This window comes from Delphinus delphis, chromosome 11, assembly GCF_949987515.2.
Source record: "Delphinus delphis chromosome 11, mDelDel1.2, whole genome shotgun sequence".
NCBI classification, from domain to species: domain Eukaryota; kingdom Metazoa; phylum Chordata; class Mammalia; order Artiodactyla; family Delphinidae; genus Delphinus; species Delphinus delphis.
Genome location: NC_082693.1, coordinates 9,104,728 through 9,116,168, shown reverse-complemented (window position 1 = coordinate 9,116,168; position 11,441 = coordinate 9,104,728).

The following is an 11,441-nucleotide window of genomic DNA, read 5'->3' as shown; positions in this document are numbered from 1 at the left end:
TCATCCAGCTTATTTATATTTACTTGTTTATTTATTGATGTCTCTCTTTACCATGATGTCAGGAACTAAGTCTATCTCATGTTCTACTAATACTTAGAACAATGTCTGACACTCAATATGCATTTGTTAAATGAGTTAACATACATGTCAGAACATGCAAAAAGGGTGGCAGCATTTATATTTTCTTTAAAAAATAATTTACCCCTTATAATAAAAGTAAATCATGCTCACTCAATGAAATTATTATTAAAATAAATGAGAAACATCCAAAATCTTATTATACACGTAGAACCACACGAGAGGTGATTTGGTAGCATTTCCTTCACAGCCTTTCACAGGTGTTTATTGTGCCCTGCTTTTTTCTTTTTATTCAGTTACAGGCAAGCTGTATATATAGTATTGCATTTGCTTCCCTCTTCCCCTCCCCGCCCCCATTACAGATTATTCTATTATAGTTGTTGCCCATGTGCCTTTTAAAATCAGGATGGTGTATTGCCAATGCAACCTTAGAGCACGATTTAAAAATTCTTTATTTTCTCTGTCTTCTCTGCCATTCCTTCATGAACTTAAATTCTATTTTATCCCTGAACTGCATGGGAGAGATGACAGTTCTAGGAAAAAGACTGAGAAAGAAGGATTTCCTTCTTTTTCTTGTACCAGGAGCTTCTCCCTACAACACCCACCCCCTTCACAGGGCAACACTCATCCTTGGGCTGTCGTGATGTCATGCCTTCCTTGCATCCTTCCAAGATCCGAGAGGGTGTCCCTTGTGCACACTCCCCCTTCAACGAACGGCAGTGCAATTTGCTGCCTGCTTGCTTCTCTTCCCCTCTAGACTGTACGCTCCCTAGTAATTAGCTGATCATGTCTTATGCACCACTGTGTGCTCATGTCTCAATGATCATGTCTTATGCGCCACTGTGTGCTCAACGCTTATCACAGGGCCTGTGCTACGATGCACAGGTGCTTTCTATTGAATAAATGAATGAAAGGCCATGCAGGACCTCATACCTTAGCCTGTCCTTGCTTAAAGTGTTTCCCTCCTCTCCCACACATTAGTCTTGCCCTTTTGATCAGAAGCTCATTGACGATAAAGGGGAGAGTCTTGTCTCTCTGGTACCGAGGACACTGCCTGACTCAGATGGCAGTGTGGCAGTGTACCCAGAAACCCTAAGGAACACATCCTTCTCCCCCTCCTCATTATCATCATCAACATATTCTTTATTGCCCTGGACATACGAACAGGGGTAACAGTGTGGCCCTTCCCTGATAGAGATTATGAATTTAGTCTTAGAAAGAAACACATAACAACAATAAAAAAAGATAAATGACAAGCTAAGTGCCAAATTCATGATGCCAACCCCAGGGCCTCTAGGAAGAACAGATTCTGGGTTCGACTAGTTGGAAGCAGCTTCTTGAGACTCGACTGATGTTTAGACCTTAGACAAAGGGAAGGGGGCACGTGGGACCTGGGGAGGTGAGGCCCAGGGTCCAGGGCTGAGCTACATGCTGCTCTCAGGAGCTGGCTTTGTGACCAGCAGGTGCTAAGCGAGCAGCCCAGGCTCAGGTTACACCAGGAGAGGCTTGGGAACCCCATGGGGAGTGCTTCGGCTCAGGGTGGAGCAGCTGAAGGAACAGGAGGAGAGGTGGACTGAGGGGACAGGTGAGGCAGGTGGAACAGGAGGCCAGGGCCACTCTGCCCAGATTCCCTTAACTGGTGGGAGTGCTCTGTCGCTGTGCAAAATCTAAAGGAAGGATTGCAAGTCTCTCCTGGAGCCCTTGTGGAGGATTCTGAGCCTCTGAGCCAAGGACCTGTCAGGTGAGACCTGGGCCGTGAAAACCATGACGAGGTACCAATTTTTCCCAAGAGGCTTGGGGCATGCGCAGTGAACAGCATAATCTGTGGGAGCAGAGGCTGGTCTTCTCAGCTTTCCGTCATCCATTCCACGCCTGCTGTCCTAATGACTCAGGTGTGGTGCATGTGGCCGACAGCATCCAGAAGTTCTTGCTATTTAAATGCGCTTTCCAGTTTCAGGTCGCATGCACTTTAAGTCACGGTTGCTTTCTCAGGGAATCACCGAATTCTCACTTGACCCTGACATTCTCTTCTCCTGGAGTCTTTCTCTTTTTTTTTTTTTTTTTTTTAAATTCCTCATGTTTGTTCGGTTCACTTTCAGTGAATAAGAAGATTGCAGCATCTAGCCTGGCTCGGTTTAGGAAGGTGATGTTCCTGAAGGCTCCTGGCCCAGGACCCTGGAACAAGCCTGCAATTCTGACATTTCTTCTACTTCCTTTTCCTTTTCCTCGCTCCTGCTCTCTGCTGCATTTGTGGAAACAGGATGGAGAGTGACCAAAGACCCTGACTCGCTTCTTATCAGCAGGGTCGTGTGCTTGTTTATGTGACGCTTTTCTTCTCTCTTTCTTTCTTGGAAGTTCATCATTAAGACCCCTTAGTACTGGCTGGAAGAATTTGGGGTAAAGAAAAATTGTTGGAAGGTTGAGAGCTAGGCTCAGGTCTTGTTTATATGCTGTGCATCAGCTCTTGATGAATCCATCTGTTGACATATGTTTTGTTTTGGGGAGCGGTAAATTATGCTCAGACTGAAATAGTCTTTGCCAATAGTTAATTGAGCACAGGTTCACTGCAGGGATTACAATAATTTCACAAGCCTAGAGCATATGGGATAACGCCTCAATAAGCCAATAAAGAAATGACATACTCCTAACAAGTGATAAGATTAATTACACTATTGTTTCCAGGTAAAGGGAGGGGACAGAAATAAAGTCTGCATTCATAAGAGGTGGACATTTTTTAATGAGGTTGGTTTTCGGGAGAGTTGGCTTAACCGACCACAAGCTGGTGTCCAGCAGTGGTTAAACTCAAGCGAAAAGTCCCATGTTGTTAGAGCAGTTGCTAGAGAACGAGGGCACATGGGTGTTGGTGGCCAAGGTGAGCTTCTCAGGCTGCTGCATGGCTTTGGCCACTGCCAGTAAAAGGGTCACCTTCACCAAGGCAGGAGCTAAAGCACCAAGGTCTTTGGAGACCAGATCAGCAAAGGGTAGCTTTGCCAAGATGGGAACTCTCATGTAGTCCTCACAGACTCTGGGTATTTACAGCTTAAATGTCTCCTCCTCTCAGTTGCTTCATCTGTTTTTATTGATAAGCCTCCAGGGCAGCCCCTTAGCAGCTGAGCCTGAGTGCTTATTAAGAACAGATGAGATGGTGACAACCTGATACAGCTTACTTCACTCTTATAGCAAAACAACTTTACTCCTAAAATCAACTCCTTTTTTTTTGTCTTTGCCATAAACAAGGGGATTGAAACCACTTCACTTAAGTCATAAACAACTGGATTGAAATCGTTATCAAAACAATACACAAGAAAGTTGTTATGGATATTTCACCAGCCCTTGAAATTGCCATTAACTAGCTCTGTGTTTTTGGATGTTACTTAACCTCTCTGTGCCTTAGCTTCCTCATCCTGCCTGGGTTGCAGAGGAACACGTGAAGATTTCCTTTGTCCTGTTACTTCTCTGAGTTTCTTCAAACTCGATAACCTCTTTTCATTCTCTTATCTTGCCCCTGAGATCTGGCTTATCACTGATTTTCCCTTTTACCTTCTTCCTTTCCTTCTAATAGATTTTATTGAATTCCAATCTTCCTCTCATCTTCCCCTTCCCCATCCCTCAATTTATTTCCTTAATGGAGGAAACTAATTTTAAAGCCAAAACATAAAGAGCTAGTTGGATTTTGCTAACACTCACGTTTCCAGAGTATACTTTGCAGCTACAGAATATATTTCATGTTTTTCCATATCTGTGGGTTTTTTCTTTCTGAGTTCCCTTGTTCTTTTAGCTTTATTTATTTTGATTATTTCAAGTAATATGCGGTCATAATGATTTCGATTGATCTCTGATGCTTCATACTAGCCTTTCTTACAAATCCTCCCATTAATTTACTAAACTGGTTATCTCTGCTCAATTCCCAGTAGGTGCTGATACTTCATATTGCATACATTTTTATTTGAAAGTGACAACTGCATTTAATGATTCTAGTAACTTTCCCCTTTTGCCTTTTGTAAAGAATGGAATGTTGCTGGCCATTCCAGTTCTATAAGGATCAATCCATCAGCCAGTCCTGCAGTCGCTCAGGATAACGCGCCCTGAGGGGAATTCAGGGTGGAAAAAAACAGGAAGCATTCTCTTCTTTGGATATACTGGCCTGTGATAGTTAGGACGCATCTCTACGGAAAAATTTCAATGACCCCAAGATTCTTGCATCTTCTCATACGTAGAAAAGCACTAATATCATTAACTTGAGATGTCTGTTCTTTGTGATCAGCAGTACTCTTTTGATGCTCAATTACAAGTTTGTTTGTTTGGTTTTTTTCCCCAGCGAAAAATTCATATATATCCTGGCTCCTTCCTTTCCTCTTCGGAGCAGTTCCTCAGAGCTATCTGAGAGGCTGTCTTCTGGGCTATAGTCCTCAGGAAGATCCCCAAATAAAACTCAACTTGCAACTTTTAGGTTGTATGTTTTTCTTTCAGTCAACACTTTTTGTTATCCTTGACTTGCTTTGAAATCTTTGATTTGGTCCCTTATATCCAATGACTCCCACTCATTCAGCCCCTGGTGACTGGCCCAATGAATTTTAGTGAATCGTCTATCAATTCTCTTTCTACCATAAGGAGACTGGAAAGTGGGGGAATGGCCCGGGCCTGGGTTTTGCCTTGCCTTAGCACAGCTGACATCTGGGTACTTCCCTGCTTTGTTTCCCAATACGTTTTTTCCCCACCAGAGACCCACCATGAGGAGGGCGACCTTGGCGGTCTTATGCCTGCTTCTGCTCCAAGGGAGTCTAGTGCCAACCCCAAGTAACTCAGCTCCTCTGGGCCCTGCAAACTCTGCCTTCTCACTCACTGTTCCCTCTGCTGCTAGTCAGCTTACTACCAACTTTAAACATTTCAGTAACACTTGGTATTTATTTCCAAAGTATCTGAATCAAGTTTACAGGAAATCCCAGGCACAGCCCAGTTTCCTGGTTGCTAGCTTTCTCACTGGCCATAAGGAAATCTCCATGAATCCCACCTCACCTGTGTCTGGCTCAAATTTTGATTTGTTTCCTACCCCGTTAATTATTTCGTTACTATAAGAAATGTTTTTTGAGCATCTGTAATGTATTAGACACAGACTCATTAAACAAAGCCTGCTAGGACCACGCTGGGTGAGTTACAAAGAAAAAGTCCTGGAAGAAGAGAGTGGGGTAAAAAACATTACCGTTGAATCTGTCATCAAAGCTGCAGTAGGGGAAGCTGTGAGGATTTTTTTGCCTTCCAAACTAAGGCTGTTTGGAGCCCTGAAAAATAATAATAATGAAAAGTAACATTTGCATCTTTTTTTCTAGAAATCAGCATAACAGTTCTTAAGGGGGACAGTACCATGAGGCTTCTTGTCCTCTGTGGAAATGAGTTTAGGGTCATAGTTAGTAAGTGGTAAAATCAGGGCTGGAGTCCAAGTCCTAAATTCACTCTGGTTGTTGGTGAGTTCCTGACTCTTGCGTGTGAAAGTGTCTGGCTTTTGGCCTTGGACGGTGAAGGAGAGCTTAGAGCCGGAGCCGGCTGTGATGTAGGTAAAGCTGTTGTGGGAATTTTACTAACGAGCCTCGCCCATCCTTCTTGAGTTTCCTCGGACATCTCACTTGCGTCCCTCCTCTGCCATTTTTTTTTTTTTTTTTTTTTTTGTGGTACGCAGGCCTCTCACTGTTGTGGCCTCTCTCGTTGCGGAGCACAGGCTCTGGACGCGCAGGCTCAGCGGCCATGGCTCACGGGCCCAGCCGTCCTGTGGCATGTGGGATCTTCCCGGACCGGGGCACGAACCCGTGTCCCCTGCATCGGCAGGCGGACTCCCAACCACTGCGCCACCAGGGAAGCCCCTCTGCCACTCTTAATAATTTTTAATGAATGGTAGTTCGTCTAAATGAGATGACAAGGTGAAAGTATCTGGAAACAGAACAAAGTTAAATGTTCTTTTCCAGTACTAGGCATGAGCACTTCCACAGTGTTCTTTTTAATATCAACAATAATAAGGACAAATTTGGACAATGGCAATCAGGTTGATCAGTGGATAAAGCAGGACCATAAGAATGGTTTTATGGGAGTGATTCAGAGTGTGTTTGTGCTAGTGAAGTCCAAACCTCTCAGTTATTTCCAATTTTTTTTTCTGAGGAAATTCTCATTCCTGACAAGGGAAATTGGACTGAACAAGTAGCAGGGAAAAGGCATCAGTTCCTTAACTGAGAAGAATTAAGTCTCTCTGTCACACAAGCAATGCAGCAAAGGCTGTACTGTCCTGTATGGTAGCTGCGAGCAGTAGATAACTATATAAATTAAAATAATTAAAATTAAATAAAATTAAAAATGCAAGCACTCAATAGCCACCTGTGACTAATGGCTAAGGTACTGGACAGCGCAGAGAGCATTTCCAGATGGTGGAGAGCCACGGACGTGCCCTCTGCTCCTGTCTCAGAGTGAGGGAAGTGGGAGCGAGACTTACCGTAGACTTTGCTGAAACGTTCGGTCTCTTGCTTGTATTTGCTCAACTGCCTTTTATTTAATGTCTTCTGCATGAAACAATGCCCACAGATTGAGACACACCGGTGGAGAATCCAGTGACGTTTGGGAACAGGATTTCAGTTAGGAATTCACTGAAGAGTCATTTGAACCATTTAGTGAAGAATCCAGGAAAGAACCCACTGAGAAATCCAAAGAGAAGCAGTCAGAACAGCCTCAAGTTAACTCCAGTGAGGAATACAGTTGGAAAGGCAATCCTGATAGAGTATAACTGGGAGTACAACCAATAGCCTGCTTGGGAATCCAATGGATAAGGAGGTGGAAAAAATAACAGTAGAAAAACTTACAAGTAAATTCATCTTTTGAATACTGTTTTAGGAGTCTAGGGCTCTTCCTCTACTTCCAGTAACATTTTAAGATGTCCTTTATGGGCCTTAGGAGGATTACAGCAGCAGCATTGTGCCCTTGGGGCTCTGGCCTTGGTGATACTCTGCTCTTTAGGAGAGTATCAGAGGACAGGTGGAAATTTGACCTTTATCCTGCTACCTCTTGTAGTCCCAGGATGCGGGGAAGGGCTCCTCTGCCAGCACTATGGAAACCAAGGCCCTGTACTTCATGGGGCAGGTGGGGGTGACTGGGATCTGTTAAAGCGAAGATGTGATCAGCACGCTCCAGAATCTGATTTCACTCTCTTGGACCAACTAGTCATAGGGGATCCCAGTGTCACAGTGGACAAATGGGGTCTTATGATCACACCAACATTAATCTCATGAATATTCTGTCCCAGAGAGTTTCTCCCTGTTCTTTCTCAAGCTTTGAAAACCTACTCTGTTCCAGGCCTATGGCTAGGCTCTGGGGAACAGAAAGAGGATTTAGACAGACCTTCTTCTCTAGGTTCTTATAGTCTAACATTCTGTAACTCTATTCCACTTGCGTCTGTAGCAGAGTTATTTCTGGAGTGCCATGACTGGTTTCCCCTCTAATGAGACTCTCTCTAGTAATGGGTCTAACTGCTCTGGCTCCCTTGAAGTGAAACAACTGTATCTTGTTACATGTGTTATTCCAGGCACATTTGACCTTGGGATGGAATCAGCCCATTCTGTATTTCGACAAGTAAGTTTGCTTATTCATTTAAATAGACTTCATTAAAAAAAATTTTTTTTAATTTCTATTGAATGAAAGATTCTTTAAATGCTATAGTGCTTTACAATTTTCAAAAGTTTCACACACATGATTTCATATAAGGCCATAATAACCCTTTTTTCCCCCTTACCCCTGTGTTGCCTCTTCCCACACCCTCTCCCCACTGGTAACCACTAGTTTGTCCTCTACATCTGCGAGTCTGCATCTTTTTTGTTATATGCACTAGTTTGTTGTGTTTTTTTAGATTCCCCCTATGAGTGATATCATACAGTATTAGTCTTTCTCTGTAAATAGACTTTATTGTTTAAAGCAGTTTTAGGTTCACAGCAATATTGAGCAAAAGGTACAGAATTTCCCATAACCCCCTACTCCTGCATATGCATAGCCTGCCCTGTGATCAACACCTCCTACCAGAGCAGTACATTTGTTATAATTGATGAACCTACATTGACACACCATCATCCAAAGTCCACAGCCTATATTAGGGTTCACTCTTGGTGTAGTACATTCTATGGATTTGGACAAATTTATGATGACACGTCTACCATTACAGTGTCATAGAGAGTGGTTTCCTTGCCTTAAAACCCCTCTGGGCTCTGCCTGTGCCTCTCTCCCTTCCCTCTAACCCATGGGTAAGTTTATTTATTTATTTTTTTGGTCTGTGATAACTCTTGAATATCAGACTTTCTAATTTTTTTTTTTTTTTTTTTTTTTTTTTTTTTTTTTTGCGGTATGCGGGCCTCTCACTGCTGTGGCCTCTCCCGTTGCGGAGCACAGGCTCCGGACGCGCAGGCTCAGCGGCCATGGCTCACGGGCCCAGCACCTCCGCGTCATGTGGGATCTTCCTGGACCGGGGCACGAACCTGTGTCCCCTGCATCAGCAGGCGGACTCTCAACCACTGCACCACCAGGGAAGCCCAGACTTTCTAATTTTTAAAAAATACTCCCTCCCACTTCCTCTTCACATAAAGGACAATGGGAAATCAGCCACTAGAAATGAGGAGGGAGAATTATATACTCTTTGACCCTACTACTGAAGTTAGCATGTTTTATTTTTCTGTAGTTTGTTTGTCTGAAACTCTCCATCCAAATACAGATTCCAGATAGCTAGTTGTGCCTTTCTTTGAGGTGATGGTGGATATCTATCTAATACCAAATTTCTTAGATGCCCATTGCCTCTGAATCCATTTTCTCTGAACCCAGTTTCTACTATGCAGTTAGATGTGGAAAACAAGAATTTACTTTTAATGCCTTTGGCACCTCAAAGGGGGCAGAAGAGCTCTCCCCACAGAATTAGATAATGTCCTGTGGTAGAAAGAACACTGGATTTAGAGTCAGATTTTAGTCCCAACTTTTCTATGTGCGCTTGGTAGATGATGATGATTGTAGTACTGGCTACAGTATTTTTTTTAGTACTTACTTACTAAGTATAGGCACTATCCTAATTCTCACACAACCCCATGAGATAGGTGTTGTTATTCCCATATTACATATGGGAAAACTGAGGTATAGATATGTTAAGGAATTTTCCAAGAGGCGGTGTTGCAACTGGAAGCCAGACAACCTTATCTAATCTTTCTGAACCTCCACTTTCTCCTCACTAAAATGAAGGTATTGGGCCATAAATCGCTGAGTTTATTTCTCTTCTAAAACCCTCCCGGTCAGTGAAGTTTCACAGATGGGCAGCCCACTACAACTGCAGGATGGTTTGGTTTCATGTAGTAATTATAAAAATTAAGGTTGGATGGCCTGGATAGTTGCCTTTATCAGGACTGCAAGAACTTTCCTTTTCACTCCCTGTTATTTAGGTTTTGGTTGCTGTTTTTTAGGGCATGAAGTTGGCATCAATTGAGACAAAGGAGCCAAGATCTCTTCCTTAAAAGGAAGCATGGATCGACCCATTTTTCTTACCTCTGAAGAACCAGTGTCAAGTCCTGAAGATATTCAATAAAACTGGAATAACACCCAGCACAAGGCTGTTGTGATACTCAAGTAAGATAATGCGTGGGAACTGTTCTGTAACTTGTCAAATTCTGTATAAACGCAGGAGCTATTGGTATTGCCATATAATACTGATTCACAGATCAGAAACTGGGTAGTTTTCCCATCTGATCTCTATGCATGGTGCATTTAGGAAGCTTGAACACACATCCTGCCTGCTCAGATTAGTATCCATGCTGATTAAAGGGTAAGATACTCCAGCCTTATTTTTGCTTTTCTAGGGTTAAGACAAAACCACCTCTGTAAACAGACCCCCAGGATGTTTAGTCACTAGCCAAGAGTCCCAGGGGCACAATGCCGCTCCATTTTCCAGTAAATTTCCCTCACTAGTTACAAACAGCAAGCGCAGGCAGGGCAAAATTCCTGCAGATTTAATCTAAAATGGAGCCTGAGTCGTGAGGTCAGAATTCTGCTTGATCCCAGGCTCCTCATCCCTACCCAGATCACCCGCCTGTATTTCCTTGCATGGAAAAGCAGGATACAGCTCCGAATTTCCTGGACTCTTTTTTTTTCTGGCTTCCTGGATCTTTGGGCTTGTGTTACACACACTTTTCTTATTTTGGGCACCCACTGACGGATCACACAGAATGGCTGTCATAGGATGGCCCACTGAATTGAGAACAGAGAATATTAAAAAAGTTGGTTTGCAAAGGTCAGTTTCTTCATTTATTCGCTTATTCATTCCATGAGTATTTTATTGATATTGAGTAATGCCCACACGAGGCCATCCGGATGAGGCACCTTAATCATAAGTCACAGGGGCCTGGAAGGCAAAATACCTGTCTGGCTCTCCTTCCAGAATCTTCCCCATGATTAAGATTCCACGGATTCTTGCTGTAGTTCTCAGAAGACATTTTTATTGGTTGAACCGTCAAATCTGTTCTGGTGCTTCAAGCAAGAGAACACGCAGGCTTACATGCTCTTGGTAGCGCTTCCAGCTACGGACAGAGAATGAAGATGAACAAGGTGTTTGCTCTGATGGGAAGGGCTGCTTTTCATGGACGCAAAGACTGGAATAAGTTGAGAAAGTACTGCTCTTAGTTACTTGGAAATGAGTTAGAATTCTCCTTGTCTTTCACTATTTCCCACTTTAGGTATAAAATAAATTAGGAAAATGTGCTTGTATTTATTTCCCCGTAACTGATGGTGAAATAAATGCCAATCATGAGATATTTTGGGTTTCAAACAGAAAGAGTGAGGAATTGGATACTTCCTGGTGTTTCAAGAGAAACCTTATTTTGGACGAGATGGCTTACGTTCTTCAGAGGCTACTGTCCACTAAGTCTGTTATGATTAGATGAATTCTAGATGTCTTGGTTCTACCTCTTGGCATTGCACTGAAGAGCTGTGACCTTGAACAAGTCACTTACCATCTTGGATTGCTAGCTCCTTGGTTAGCACTCAATATTTATTTATGGAGGTGACAATACGCTGGGTGTTCACTTGTAGAAAGATACTAATATGCATTCTGCCAATCTCTCAGAATTGGTATCAGAGTAAATTTGGATTTGAAAGCCCTTTGAAACATTTATAAACCTCACGCATCTCAGAACAAAAGGCTATACATCAAAGAAGGAAATCCTTGCCTCACTTAAGACTACACTTATAATAAGAAAGCCTTTCACTAAATTAATAGCAAAGTGAAGCAAGATGAAATTGGAGATTTTTGTCGTAGCCTGATTTGGTACAAAGAAATGGAAACACAAGGAACCAAACCTGTGTGTTCA